We start from the raw sequence: 15,511 nt of genomic DNA, 5'->3' as shown, positions 1-15,511 counted from the left end.
AGGAAGGAAGGAAGGAAGGAAGGAAGGAAGGAAGGAAGGAAGGAAGGAAGGAAGGGAACAAAAGAAAAGGAAACCATAATGAGTCACAGTGAGAGGATAATAAGGCCAGTGCTGCACAGGAGCCGGGAAACCTGAGGTCAGGACAGCACACAGACATCTAGTAGCTTTAACTTTGGCCAGGGTTTAGTCTGATAAGAGATCTGGAGAACTTGAATAGCCAGTTTGGGAATGGAAGTGGATAGTTTTGAACATAGCTGAAGTCTATTGTTCACTTCACCCAAAATAAGGAGCAGCAAGCACGTGCAGTGCAACTTTCCAACTGGCTTGTATCTTCTGCACAATGCAGCAGAGGAGTTCTTGCCACCATACTAAAAAGAAGCAAAATTGGTGGGAGTTCCACTTAGTCTCTAAAAACTGTCTGGAGTTGACCTGGCTAGTTTCATCCTTCAGAATGCTAAGGCAATAGGATAATTCCCCTCAGAACCTGGAGTTTACTTAGAATCCCACATCTACATATTTAAGTATGAGTGGCCAAGAGTTCAGCCCTGGCTGTTACATGAAGTCATGTTCTAATCCCACCTCTGCCATTGTCGGCCATTGCCTGAGACTCTTCAGGCTTCCAGGGTCCCAGCAGGTAGACATGGCGATTCTCAGGAAAGAGATGCAACTCCCAAGAGGCTGGTGCTTTCCAAGCCTGCTTAGATCACCTTTCCTCACAAGCCACTGTCTCCCATGTATGAATGCTGACCTCATCGTTTGAGAGAGGGCTCAGTGGAGCGGTCCATGATGAGCTTTTACACAAGCATGAACACCCTGCCTTTGCTACCTGCTTTCATCAGTTCTTGAGATTCGCTGGACTCAAATGACTAAAGCACATGTGTCAACAGTGTGTTTGCCAGTGTGTTGTTAACAGCCTACTTTTTATTTCATCTATGGCGATAAGTGACCTTAACACCCATGTGTTACTCTATTATTCAAGTTTAAGCATTTTTTTAATAAAGAGAGATAGCACTACATAGATAGATAGATAGATAGATAGATAGATAGATAGATAGATAGATAGATAGACAGACAGACGGACAGGTGGATGGGTGGGTGGATGGATGGATGGATGGATAGGTAGGTGCGTGGGGGCATGTGTGCTATAGCACATATCTGAAGGTAAGAAGACAATCTTGTGGCATCCATTCTTTCCTTCCACCTTTGAATGGATTCTAGGATTTGAACTCAGGTCATCAGACTTTCACAGCAAGTTCTTTACGATGGCAGCATCCTGCCATCACTATTGGAGGTTTTAAATTACTTTTTTTCTTAATATTCTAAAGTCTTTTTTTCCTGTTTAACTCTTTGTAAAAATACAAAAACTCAGAATTATTTGATATAAAGAATGAACATTTCCACCATCTAAATAAATTCATCATCTATTAAATATGGACCATAACTATAAAATACTCATGATAAAAATCTAAAATATCTCCTTCCAGGTTCCTTTTGTCCTAGCCGGTCAGGAATACTTGGCAAGCACATTCAGAAGCCTGACCCTAGTGCTATAAAGTGGAGAACATCTCTCTGGTGAAGCAGAGGACTCTGTGAGGTTTCTTCTGGACAGGGACCTCCCACAGGGTCACCGAGAAAGCCACATAAATACATTCCCCCAACAGAAAACTTTGCATAGGTGAAACTAAATAAAAAGAATGATGAGAGCAACTTGGAAAAGGAAAGAAAATTCTAGAAAGAAAGAAAATGTTCATGCGTGCTTTTATGTTCAACAATCTCGATGTGGTTGGTTACTCCAGTTCCACACATTTCAGAGACTAAGAAATCATGAGGTGTATAAGCTAGCCTGAGGCCTGATAACCTCAGGACTTAGTATTTAAAAAGTCCTTGTCTTAGCTTTCATTTTTCATGAAATAAAAGTTAATTTATTTATAATTTATTAGTTAGTTACTTTATTTCATTATTTATTGTAGTTTGTGGGGGAGGGGCACACATCTGTGTGCATGTTTGTGTAAGAATGTATGTGCCCATGTGTGCATGTGTGGAGGCCAATGGCTGACACTGGGCATCTTCTTTGATTACTTTTCATCTTTTTTCTTTTGAGACAGGGCTTCTCACCAATCCTGCAGTGACTTGGCTGGACTGCCTGGCCATCCCCTGGGATTTCCCTGTCTCTGCTGTCCAGGGTAAGGCTTGTAGCCCCATGCTGCCCCACCTGGCTCTCCATGTAGGTGCTGGGGATCTGAAGTCAGTTCTCATGCTTGTACCGTAAAAATTTTCCCAAGCGCCACGACAAAAGGAAAGTCTAGCATGGCAGCTGGACTGAAAAAAAAAAAAAAATCCTATCTGTGTTTTAGGTGAGAGAGGAGGCTGTGGGCTTGTTCAGGAAGATGGGGATAACAAAATTCTGGGTGGGTCTGGCATAACTGGAAGGAAGGACAAGCTAACAAGAACAGAATGACAGTGAATAAACAGTAACTGACATCCGGAAAGCAGAACATGCGGGAATTCCAAAACACAGTCGTGATGTAATGGGTGGTTCTGCTTCTATTACTGTTTTCCTAATATTAATCACTGAATGTTCATCTGGCTTAAATTGTTATAGAGTTGAGAATGGAGGTGCATGTCTGGCTAGAAAAGGGTTAATGAGCTAAAGCACCACCAGTGCCTAAAACTGAAAAATAAAAAAACTGGAATAGAAGCATGCTAGTTAGAGACTGAGGTTACACATCTCAAGAGCTTGGATCTGGTTGCCTTTGTGTAAACAGGAAAGAAGACAGGTTTTTTTTTTTTGTTTGTTTGTTTTGTTTTTTTGTTTTGTTTTTCAGTTTTCATTATATATTTTATGGGATTAATTGGAATTTATCAAATACATAAGTTTGGTAAAAACAAAAAAGTAGAAAAAAAAGGAAGGAAGAAAGGAAGATCTGAGCGAAAAGAGACAGGCCTATAATCTCATCCAGGGTGGGCAGGGCTGACTAAAGTAAGAGAATCACAAATTCAAGGGCTGCCTGAGCTAAGGCCTGAGCTCAAGGCCAGACTGGCAAGTCAGAGCAACCCCGTCTCAAAGCATATCGTAAAAAGGCAGCAGCAGGGGTAGAGTTCAGCAGGAGAGGGTTTGTCTAGTGTGTGCAGGGGCCTGGGGTCCATGCCCAGCACTGAAATAACCAAAGAGGTTGTAGGCGGATCCTGGCTATTGACAGCTCACTACCTTACAGTGTGCTCGATAAACTTCCTTCCTGAAGGAAAGACCTGCCTCTGAGGTCCAAATTACTAACCAAAAGGCAAATGCTGTGAATTTGGACTAGTGCAGGGTGACTAGGAAGATGGCAGAAGACCTTGGCCGGTGGCACATGCCTTTAATCCCAGCAAGCAGGATCTCTGAGTTCAAGGCCAGCTTGGGCTAGTATACACAGAGAGTTCCAGGACTGCCAGAGCTGCACAATAGAGAGATCCTGTCTCAAAGCAAAGCAGAAGTTCAGAAAATGTTTTCCTGCTCTGTGTCCCTGTTTCTGATATTTATGGCTTCATGTAAATTCCATTTCAGAATAAATCTTTAACACATTTACAATAGAATCAGAAACTCTTAACATGCTAAGTTTTTAACTGACATAAAGTCAAACTTCTTATAAGGCTTTAAGTTAGAATTCTGAAAAGGAAAATGACTCTGAGCCAGCTGAGGCAGAGCTGCAGTGAATGAGAGTTCTACCTACACAGTGAAACCAGTTAAACCCTGACATGGACAAAGGGAAGAGAAAATGTCCTAAAATAACAAGGCGCTAGATGATGGCTTAATCAGTCTGGAAAGTGCAAGCATGAGGACTTGAGCTCCAATCCCCAAACCCACATAAAACCAGGCCAGGTGCACAAGCTCTGGTGAGGCAGAGACAGGCAGCCTGTGGACTTGATGGCTACCCAATCAGTGATTTCCAGGACAAGAGAGACCTTGCCTTAAAAAAACAAGCTGAGTCTACAAGCTGAGTCTACCTGAGGAATGACACCTGAGTTTGATTTCTGGCTTCCACACACATGTGCACACACATGTGAAACACACATACACATACACACATCAACTAATGGACCCTTAATTTTTTTTATAAATTGAAAGTACAGTAATAGGTAGTAGCGGAAGTCCTGTCTGACATGAAATATATTATAAAACGATAATGAAGACAATGACACTTTGCAATATAAAAATATAGACAAATGGATGTCAGTAGAATACTGAGAATCATTACAATTACATACAGAAAAATGGGAAATGAACACATTCCTATCAGGAAAATAATAATAAGAAGAATTTAAACAAACCGGGCTGTCATAATTGGCTGGCAAAAACCAAATTCTCTGTAATCTTTACCATAAGCTCTCTAATGTATCTCAAAGAAATTACAGATTTAAAGATACAAAATCAATAAGAAACACTGGTAGAAAATTCATAAACCTTTGTCTCTCCTTTAGAATAATGATAACAGTCTGAAAAAAAAGTCCCAGAAGAAAAGAAAACCAAGTGTAACATAAAACTGGAGCTTTCTGCCCAACAGAAAACTAATAACGAGATGCTAGTTAGTAACTTAGCCAAAAATGAGAGAAATAATAAGAATACAAGATCTGTCAGTGCCAAGACTACATGGAAGTAATAAAAATGGAAATATTCACTGTGCTTATGCTGAGGATAAGAGCTGTGGAACAGAGGTGATCATCAGTGAGCCAACACAAAAATGCTCACAGCATTCAAAATTTAGTGAAGAGTAATTAATAACTCGAGAAATTGTTTAATTCAATATCAAAAAAGACATGTTGACTAAAATAGGACATTCCCACTGTCATCTGTTTTACCTTTTAAAGACAAATTGATGTGCCTACAATTTGATTCCTAAAGAAACAAATATCACCTAAGTTTTTTGGAAATAAATTTATTATATTTATGTATGAAACTATCCAACACTATAAATAAATGGACAAATAAATAGTAAGGTAGCGAATAAATAGAAGACATATGATGGCTGTCTCTGGCCTCCACACTTTGTGTGATGTGTGCATGTATGGATGTACACACCACATGCAAATAAATGAATAAAGTAAATAAAAAAGGAGGAATTACACTTAAGATTTATGTCTCAACGTAAAGCAAGGCAGGCAAACAAAATGCCGGACATATTAGCTCAGTTTAATTATTCACATCACGTATGTATAGCAAGTGTCACAGGGTGCCAGGCAAATACGCACATATGATTTATCAATCAAAACAATACTAACGATATATGGTAGTTTGAATGAGAATTATCCCCCAGAGCCTTGGACATGTGATGGTCCCCAACGAGTAGCACCGTTCGGGGAGTCTCAGGTGGTAGAGCCTTTCAGGAGTATGTCAGTGGCGGTGGCTTGAGAGTAAAAAGCCCTACTGCCAATTTGCTCTCTGTCCTGTGTTCCGGGTTTTGAGATGTGACTTTCTGGTCCAGCCACCACACCTGCCGACTGTTGCCACGCCTCCCTATCATCGTGAGGTATAAGCCTTGGAAACCCGAAGTGAAAATTTGTTCTCCCTTTCTTAACTTGCCTTTGATCTTGTTGTTTTACTACAGCCACAGACATGTAATACTTAATGACTGGCAATTTACATATTAAATCTTAATAGTTAAAAGAAAATCAAGACTGCATCATTCCTGTCCTCAGATAAGCTTATAACCTGGGAGGAAAAAAAATAAGCCAGCAGGATAACAGTAAAAGATCAAGAGCTGGCCAGAAAAAAAGAAAAAGGAAGGGCCTCGCGTGAGCTGGGTGGAGGCTATCAGTTGCAACACTGGTATTGCAACCTTTCTCCCCTGCTTGGAGGCCGAGTTCACAGATGAGAATTCAGAACCCACACAGCGCTCAGCGCATGCGCTCTGCTCCGGAGTCCACTTAGGACAAATACTCAAGGGTCACTCTCCTAGGTCAAGCACAACAACCTCTTAATTGATAATAGTGATGCTAAAAAAATTATTTTAAAAGCTATTTCTGTTACATTTATTTTCTTAAAGATGTACTTAATTTTATGTGCATCAGTATTTGCCTGCATGTATGTATGCATACTACGTGCATGCCTGAGGAATGCAGAAGAGCCTCTGGAACTGGAATTACACATTGCATGTGGTTGTGCTGTGAATGGCCCTGTGGGTTCTGGCAACCAAATATGGGTCCTAGGTGGGAGCAGCAAGTGCTTTTAACTATGGTACTGTGTCTCAGGGGCCCTCATTTATTCATTCATTTTCTGTGTATGTATGCATATTGTGGATATCAGTTTTCAATACCATGTGGGTCCTGTCGTTAGGCTGGGTGACAAATGCCATCTCACTGAGCCATCTTGCCAGCCCTACATGTTTACAATTAATTTTAAAAGTCCATCATACAAATTCACAAGTATCAGAACTTTAAATGTTTGGATTTTTTGTTTGTTTTTTATTTTTGCCACTGTATGTTACACATTCAGGATATTAAGACCTAGCAACAGCAGCTTGCATAAAACACACAGAATCTTCTTTCTCTGTTCCTTCCTATTGATTTTACTCTTTAAATGAAGGAATCACATTATTCTCTCTTCAGCAGCATCACCCTCCCAACATGCACACACAGACACACATACACACATGTGAGTATGCACACACTCAAGTACAAATGTATGTGCACTTGTATACCCATGTGAAGGATCTCATTTTTTTATCTAGAGACAGCAGAACTCTTCCTTTATTGAAAAGGGGCCTCTTGTAATGAAAGCCACCCTCCCAGCTTGATTTTGGTGTGAGCTGGGTTTCTTGAGAATGTGACATTTCTCTGAGCTTCAGCTGGGTCTATGATGGACACTCCTCTTGTTTCCTCTTTCCTAACACCGTGTTTCATTGCTGACCAGTTTACAACACAGTCTGTTGCTGTTTGGGCTCTGCCTGCCCATAACCTCCTTGGGCCTGGGGCTGTGCTGGAGTCTATGTGCCTGCTGTGTTTGTAATGCGCTCTAAAATATTTAACCTGGAATCCCTTCATAGTTCTCAAATAAACATGCTCACTAGAATGGCTCTCTTCAGTCACTTCCATCACACGTCTTAAACAGAGGTGAAAGAGGCAGCCCTTGCCCTCAACAGGGGGGTGGGAAGCATGCTGTGCTCAGAGGAAGAATGTGAAACGGTGAGAAAGGGAAGTAAGTCCCTCGGAACCAGGGTTTGAGGAAACTCCAAGTGGCTTACTAGGAGGTATCTTGTTAGGGGAAAGGAGAAGAAACTGAGGCAGAGACAACTTGAGCAGAGGCCGGAAGCATGCATGGAGGGCACAGGAATGAAGAAAACAGCAAAGCGCCCTCACTTACCAGGTCTCTCTGCACATGACTAATGGTTCCTGCAAAGAGCTGATTCAAAATCAATATGCTCTCAAGCAAGCGCTTTCCCCTTCCAAGAAGAATTATTGACCATTTCTGTGAGTTAAACGATGTGACTTCCTGCATCTATGAATGTTTAATCCAAGCTATCTCTTTCATGCTATTAGATGGTCATTAAGGATTAAAGACAGCACCTCGACATTTTCTCTGCATAAGACTTCCTGGAAGTTCTTCTTATCCTAGAAGAGTTACTGATTCCTATAAGCTGACCTTTCTTCAAGCACAGCTTTTCAAGGTACTTGAAATCTCTCCATCTGAGATGAAAGAAAGCCAGGGTAGAACTTCTTTTCCTCTCTCTTTCCCTACCTCTCTCTTTTCCTCTCTCACTTACTCCTTCCTTTTCTCTCTCCCTCCTTTCCTTTCTCCCTCCCTTCCTGCTTTCTTCTCTCCCTCCTTCCCTTTCTTTCTTCCCTCCTTCTTCCCTTAATCCTTCCCTTCCCCATCCTCCCCTTCTCCTGTCCTCCTTCTTTGGTTTTATTTTGAAATATCCTAGGTAATTCTGATGTTTATAAGCTATAGGCTACACATTGAGGTTCACTGGACTGCCTGAGGCTTTTCAAAAGTTTGGATAGGTATTGCGGAGAGAGAGGCAGTGATAGCGGCAGTAACATAACTTGTTACTTCTTTTCTGCCAGGCTGTTCTGCCATATGAAAGGACTTTAAGTAATAAAAATCCATGAATTATTGACACCAAGACCTTATTTCACATGGCTTATGATGTAGTCAACGAAGAGAGTAGGAAGTGGGAAGTGTAGTGATACCATGGAATTCATCTCATGAAGTGCTCTACTTTATCCAGACTCATACTGTGAGCTATAGGCCAGTGGGTAGGAGCAGAAAGCAGGAGTAAAGCTAGAAGAACAGGCAGGCTCTCTGGAATTCAGACGAGGAACCTGAAGCCAGAACATGTCCTGTTCCCTCCACTATTCCAAAAGCTTGGAATTCACATTATTAACCACTAAGTTCTGCAAAAAATATTGCTTTGCTTTAAACAGAGAAGGGAGGAGAACAGCACAGTAGACACACACACACACACACACACACACACACACACACACACACACTCAAATACTTTATCAGGAACCTTGTATCTAGAATATCTTAATACCCACTGAAAGGAAAACACCCTCAGTTACAGCTAAAGACATCACACAGTCTCAACTGGAGAGTTCCAATCCCCAAACCAATACATACTAAAAGTTACCAGGTAGTAACTAAAAAAAAAAAAAGTAAAAAAAACTTGAATGACATACACCGGTGTCAGAGACTCATAAGCTCAGAGAGTAGACCACAAATGCTTACTTAGACACATGGCTTAATTATCCGCAAAAGTCATAGAATGGCTAGAATGGGCAGGAGCCTCTCGAGGGAACCAGCCAAAGCCAACCATAGCATTTGCCCACTCTCATGGAACTTCTAGCAGAATTGAGGAAGCAAGACAACCCCACATGAGACAGTAACCCAAGCCTTTCACTCTCTATTGAGAGGAACCACAGACAGCAAAGGAATTCAAACCAAGGGACAGTGTGGGTCGTACTGCCTGAGAAGGCTTCATGTTGCCCTCATACTGTCAATTTCCCGATGAATTGAAGAAGCTTGAAAGTGTTTCATTCATACAGGAAGAAAACATGGAAAGACACCAAGTTTTATAGATCTAAACATTTTAGAGCTTTAAATTTGGTAAATTTGGTTAAGTTAGAGTACAGTATTTATCAATCCAATGTTTATATCTTTAAGGGGTCCAAAGTCAAGATGCTCAATAATATGTTGAACAAAAACCAGAGTATTAACCCAAGTCACAGAGGGTCAAGTCGTCAAAGAGACTGGTGTAGAGTTGGGGCTGGACTTGGTGGGGCACAGAGAGTTCACTGGTGAGAATGCCTTTGTTAGGACCTACTCAATGGAATCTACTCAAATTCCCGCAGTACAAAGCAAGATCTCAGCAGAAAATAATTGAATCATTTGCCAAGCCATCAAGAGGATAAGGATATAGCAAAATCTTGTTCACTGCCTAAGATTCTGAAAGTTAAAGGCAGAATAGCTGATTAGAGTCAAACCAAGATGAGATAGGCATCAGAAAGCAGATCACAAGCCGTGAATGTAATACTTGGAGTGTTAATATCCCTGACTTTATTTGCTAATGATTCTTTCACCATTTATACAGAACTTGTTGGTTAGTACCTGGGCTCCTGGCCAGCCTTTCTACTAACCAAACACATCAAAGAAATAGGGAAAGTTGAACATTTAGCACTTATGAAAAAGCCCTGAGAATCTTCAGATGCCCCAAATCTCCATAAAGATATTTAGTTCATTATCATCATGGTGGTGAACATGGCAGTGGGCAGGAAAGCATGGTGCTGGTGCAGGAGCTGAGAGCTTACATTTGATCCACAACTGTGAGACACACACACATACACACACGCTGAGAGAGAGAGAAAGAGAGAGACTGATTGAGAATGAATGGCATGGGCATTTGAAACCTCAATGTCAACCCCAGCTGCATTCCTCCTCCAATAAAGCCACACCTTCTGATCCTTCTCAAACAGTTCTACCAATATGCCATCCTAGGAAGGCATTCTCATTCAAACCACCACACTCCATCAGTTTATGATAACTCTAGCTGTATTCCTAGATGGGTTACATATTTCTTGGATGAAAAGTAGGAGAAAGATACTACACAGCAAAACAGAAGCCATGAAGTGTCCACATATGACTGGAGCCATTCCTGCTCAGGAAAGAATTGTTGTGATAAAAAAAAAAAAAAAAAAAAAAAAACGATTACAACTTGAGTTTAGTACAAAGTCTTAAATGTTATTCATTCATGTATTCCTTCAGTAAGTGGATCATCAAGTAGTAAAGTTCAGTAATTCCAACTATGAAGCCAGGTGCTTGGGATCTATTTCCCGTGTTGTCAATCATTAACCCTCCTTAAACTAGTTTAAAAGTGCCAGGCATGGTGGTGTATACCCTTAATACCAGCACTCAGGGAGGCAGGGGCAGTGGGATCTTTGTGAGTTTGAGGCCAGCCTATTCTATAAAGTGAGTTCTAGGACAGCCAGGGAAGTTATTTAAAAAAAAAAAAAAAAAAAAAAAAAAAAAAAAAGCTTGTCTAAAAAAAAAAAAAAAAAGTTAAAAACTTAACACAAAGTTAGACATGATGGTACATGCTTTTAATTCCAGCACTCAGGGAGGGAGAGGCAGGAGGATCTCTGTGAGTTTGAGGCTAGCTGGTCTACAAAGTGAGTCCAGGACAGCCAAGGCTACAGAGAAATCATGTCTCGAAAAACTCTTCTAAGATTTCAATTCAGAATAAAAGACTTAATCTATTATGGAGCCTAGGATAATACCTGTTCACATATGCACTCAATATTCCAGTCCTGATTTGTTTTCTGTTGCTATGCTGAAACACTGAACAAAAACAACTTAGCAGAGGGAAGGCTCACATGTTTTAGTTATGACTCATCACCAATAGATGGGTGGGAGTTTGAGGCAGGAAGCTGGATGCTGAAACTGAAACAGAGACCATGAAGGAATGCTCCTTACTAGCTTGCATTTAAAATGTACCCCAAGACCTTCTGCCCAGGAGTGGAGGGCTTTTTCCTATCAATAATTAATCAAGAAAATGTCCCACAGATATGCCCTGTGGTCAACCTGATGGAGGAAATTTCTCACTTGAGGTTCCCTCTTCCCAGTTGACTCTAGTTTGTGTTAATCTCAGTGTTGATTACATGCCGAATAGTGTGTGACCTCACCATCATGCTCCTTTCCCAGTTATTAGCCAGCAATGCAGGCATCCTCTCAACTCTTCTTCATCTCCTCATAAGCCACGTCTCAGTGGGCAGCTGGGTTTGGTGTGTTACAGTATGTAGGCTCTGTCAGCTCCTGCCTTCATTGCCACGCCTCCTTACCTCATTCTAGCCTTGTTCATGGTCTCATCTCAATATTACAGTCACCTTCCTAAGACCATGTAGTTCTCAGACAGTGTGTTCTAAGGGTGTGTATGTGTGTTTATTCATGCATATGTGTGCACGTCTTCATGTTTGGGCAGGTACACATACGTTGGCATGGCTGTGGAGCTCAGAGGTTGACACTGGTGCCTGAGCTCTCTCACTGAATCTGCAACTCATTGATTCAGCTAGCCCAGAGGGTCTGCAAGCCCCCAGGCCCTTCTGTTCCCAATTACCCTGTGCTTACTCTTGGGTCTACATGGGTGCTGGGGATCAAAGGCAAGCTTTTTTTTTTTTTTTTTTTTTTTTTTTTTTTGCTTCTGTAGCAAGCATTTCACTGATGGAGCCATCACCTTAGCTCCTGCTTTGTTTTAAACATGTACCTGATGCTGTGTGTTTTCTCAGAGGCCTCTGTAGAAAGCAGGCCTGGAGCCTACACAGCACATGGACATTTTGTGATCCTGTCCTTCTATCTTCCCACCCTCATCTTTCTGCCCTCCCTCACCCCCAGGAAACATGCTGGAGTTTCCTGACCACAGAATGCTGTTTCAGTCCTCCTCTGAACTGCTGTTCCTTCTGCTGGGTCACCTACCCCTCTAGCTCCCGGACAACCCTCATCTACAGTTAGGTCCATTGTTTAATAAACGCTCCTTTACACTCATCATGAGTCAATCATGTGCCAAAGCCCAGGAATGCAATGCTGAATAACACTTTATCTTTTCTTTCTTATAGAAAATGTGACATGGAGGCTGCAGAGAGAGAACTGAAATGTAGAGATTAAAGTCATTTTAAGTTGAGCAGTTGTCCTGTACAAGTTGGCTATGCCAGAGGCCTGGCAAATCTGGCCTTCCTTAATCCTCAGAGACCCTGCTCAGAGACTCTGGTGAGTGCCTGACGCATATTTATGCTGCTCCCCATACACACATAATTAAGATAAAGTTTAAATTCATAAATTATTCACAGTAAGAGAATAACAAGAGTTAGTGGTGGAACAGTTATTACATATGGTATAATTAATTTGGGGTGGATACATTCCCTCTCTCAAAGTCTTACTGCCAGTGGTAGTGGCACACTCCTTTAAAATGCGTACTCAGGAGGTAGAAGCAGACAGATATTTGTGAGTTCTAGGTCAGCCTGATCTACATAGTGACCAGGCTAGCCAAGGCTACACAGTAAGACCATGTCTCAAATAAAATAAATCAAAGTATATTACTATTTCTGGAACTTTGTATTTAATGTTTGAGAACTCCGATAATGAAGTCATGGAAGTTAAGCCAGTCCCCAGAGGAGGAGCAACTATTGTATAAACCCATAGGCAGAAAGTTGCTTCAATCTCACGGTCTAAAGTTATAAACCACTCATTTGTCACTTTGTTTTTATGAAAGACACAACTAAGAGTACCCAAGCTGCCCATGGGTGATAACAGACTGGGTATGCCCTTACACAGCTACTAAGTAAAATGAAACATGGCTTATTTAAACACTTTATTTGTTTTTTGTTCTCTGAGTCAGGGTTTCTCTGTGTGTGGTTTTGGCTATCCTGGAACTCACTCTGTAGACCAGGCTGGCTTTGAACTCGCAGAGATCCACTTACCTCTGCCTCCTGAGTGCTGGGATTAAAAGGGTATACCACCACCGCCCGACTTCACTAATATACTTTAAAATCACGTACTTAATGAAAAATGGACTGCCTATAAAAACAAGCCGATGACCGGAACTCAAGCCTCCCTTTGCTGTCCCAGCAGTAATGTGGGGCATTCTGATCCCTGACACTGGGGCACCTCACGATGTTGGATTTCCTGGAGAATCTGCTGAGCGGCCAGGACAGCACTAGTCCACGGCTGTCTACTTGGAAGTTGATGAAGAGGCAGGGGCAGACTAGAACCTTGTAGCTGCTGTCTACGGGGAGCAGCTCACCAGGGCCCGCAGTTATCCCTGCCTGAGCGTCTCGACAGGAGAGAAGCACTCCCTATCCAGCCACAGCGAGAGGTGACATCTTAACGTCTGGGTCCAGCAATCATCTGCCTTCTTCAAAGTTTTCGTGGTTTTTTTTTTTTTTTTTCAATTTATTTTTTAGAGCACCAATTTGGTAAAAAATATAAACTTTCTGAAATACTTTAAATTTCAGATTAACTTACAATCATTCCACTAAATTTTCCACTTCTACCAATCAGTGAAAATAACAGCAAAATGGTTATTGAGTGATGAAATGAATTTCCTCTCGAGCCTCTGCGGGAAAGATTTTAAGGGTTATCTCAGATCAGCCTAGTGACCCCAGCTGGCATGTTGACCCATCAGGCGCTCTAGGAAACCGAAAACTTGAATAGTTCCTTCCTAGGCCGCCAGCCCTGGTTTGACAGCACCAGTCCTGTCTCCGGTCGTGTTCTAAGCACAGGGCTCCAAACTCACTTTTCAAAAGCTTCTTAACAAAGTCTCGCAATTAGAGCAGCCCTGTGACTCATTTTTGGATACCTGTGTAGAAACAACAGCTCCTCCCTCTGCTGAGAAATGGCTCGAACAAGTGTGAGAGTGCCACAGGAAGTAAAACGCAGATCTCAGCTGGTGTTCGTAAAAGCCAAGAAGCCAACAGAATTCCGTGCTGGGGTTCTCTAAGCAAAGCCACCTGATAGCTCTCCTAAAACCAACTCCTCAAATTGGTCTGTGGGAGCTGTTTCAAGGCGGTATCAATGTTCTTGTACTTCCTGGCTCCTGAGTCATACTGTCAAGTTCGAGTATGGGAGAATGGGAGAAGTACCCATTCTGATGTGTTTGAGAAAGTGGCGACCAAACTCCATTAAATGAAACAAAGTAAAACAAAACTCAACCTCTCCACTTAAAACAAAAGTACCTCGGCTAGCTTTATAAAGTCAGACTGCATTGGTCATCTCTGAAGTCTTCTGAAAAAGCACTATATTCTCAAACATTTAAAAAGCTTTCTGCTCTAGGTGAGAAACCCAAAGACGCCTCCTGAAGGTACGTAGAGGCGCAGAGAGAACCACACCCCAAACCCACCTGCTGCTGCGCAGCATCCCAAACTCTGGGCTAGCGCGGTCCCCTAACCCAGCCAGCCCCGTCGGGAAAGTTAGAGCCAAAGGACTCGCGGGACAAAACGAACCGTGATCCGGAGGGGCGCTGATCCGGGACGCCCCGAGGAAACCGGGTGCGCCTGTCCCCGCCGCCCTGCTCCCCGCGCTTCTCGCTGGCCCTGGGTGCGCTTCTCAGCCGGGGTCCGAGCGCCGCGCCACCCCAGCCGCATCTGGGCGCCGGGGGTTCCTCCCGGCCGAGCTGAGGCTGCACAGCTGGGGACCAGGCCCCGCCCCGGGGACGCCCTCAGCTGGGCGCGCCGCTTCCCGCCACCAGCGGAGTCGCCACGCTGCGGGATGCTGAAAACTAGGCACGAGCCTCCTTCCCCGTCCGTGGGCCACCCCCCTGCTGCGGGCGACGGCGTGGACCACCTGGGAAGTTCCTCCCTCTTACCCCCGCGCTTTGGGATGAGAGATGGGTGGGGCGGGATCCGCCGGACTTTCCCCGGGGAAATCCCTCCACGCCGGCGACATTTGCAATCCAGAGCATTTCCGAGGGTAGGACTCTAATAACCGTTTCTGAGCGTGGGTGTGGCTGCTCCAGAGGGGACCCGCGCGACGGCTGAATCGGAGACACTGAGCCCCGCCTTCCGTCAGCCCCTTCCCGCCTGCTGTCAGTGGGGTCCCCGCCGGAGTATTGATTGCTACTACCTCAGTGCTTGGCACCCTACTGGAGACTCAGAAATAGAAAAGGGGCTTTTGCCGAGAAGGTGGGAAGCTCTTGACAAACAAAGCGAAGACCAAGAATCAAAAAAAGGAAAATGATTCGTGCATCAATACTAGGAAGCCACCAAAAAAGCTCCTGGTGCCCCAAAACGGAAGAATTTAAGGAACAAGGTAACACTGGATGATAACCCAGAGTTATCAATCTAATGTGAGTAGATGACCGATGGGGTAGATCCACAAATGCGGAGGCCAGAATGAAAAACCTCCCAGGCAGAGCAATTTCAAAGAACCGAGGCGGAAACTCCTTTTTTCAGGGTGTCTCCGCACTCTTAAGTATGGGCTGTGCGGAGTGCCTGTTCCCAACAAAGGACAATAGGGAAAGGAGGGAGAAAGAGCAGCTTTTACCACGCA

General features: G+C 43.2%; 1 protein-coding gene across 2 annotated transcripts in view; it reads right to left on the bottom strand.

The window, feature by feature from the left end:
- Stx11 (syntaxin 11) overlaps nucleotides 1-14,648 on the bottom strand; it is a 25,398-nt gene extending 10,750 nt beyond the window's left edge. Inside the window, exon 1 of one of the 2 annotated variants that reach the window (XM_055627720.1) lies at nucleotides 14,467-14,648. The gene's annotated coding sequence lies outside the window, so the exon portion shown is untranslated. Of the gene's footprint in view, nucleotides 1-14,363; nucleotides 14,395-14,466 lie in introns of those variants that run through there. The other variant, XM_055627721.1, reaches the window with a different exon arrangement.
- Nucleotides 14,649-15,511: the final 863 nt, after the last annotated feature.

This window comes from Psammomys obesus, unplaced genomic scaffold (genome assembly GCF_907164565.1).
Source record: "Psammomys obesus unplaced genomic scaffold, mPsaObe1.curated_primary_1811, whole genome shotgun sequence".
NCBI classification, from domain to species: Eukaryota; Metazoa; Chordata; class Mammalia; order Rodentia; family Muridae; genus Psammomys; species Psammomys obesus.
This window is presented reverse-complemented; position numbering and strand designations above follow the sequence as displayed.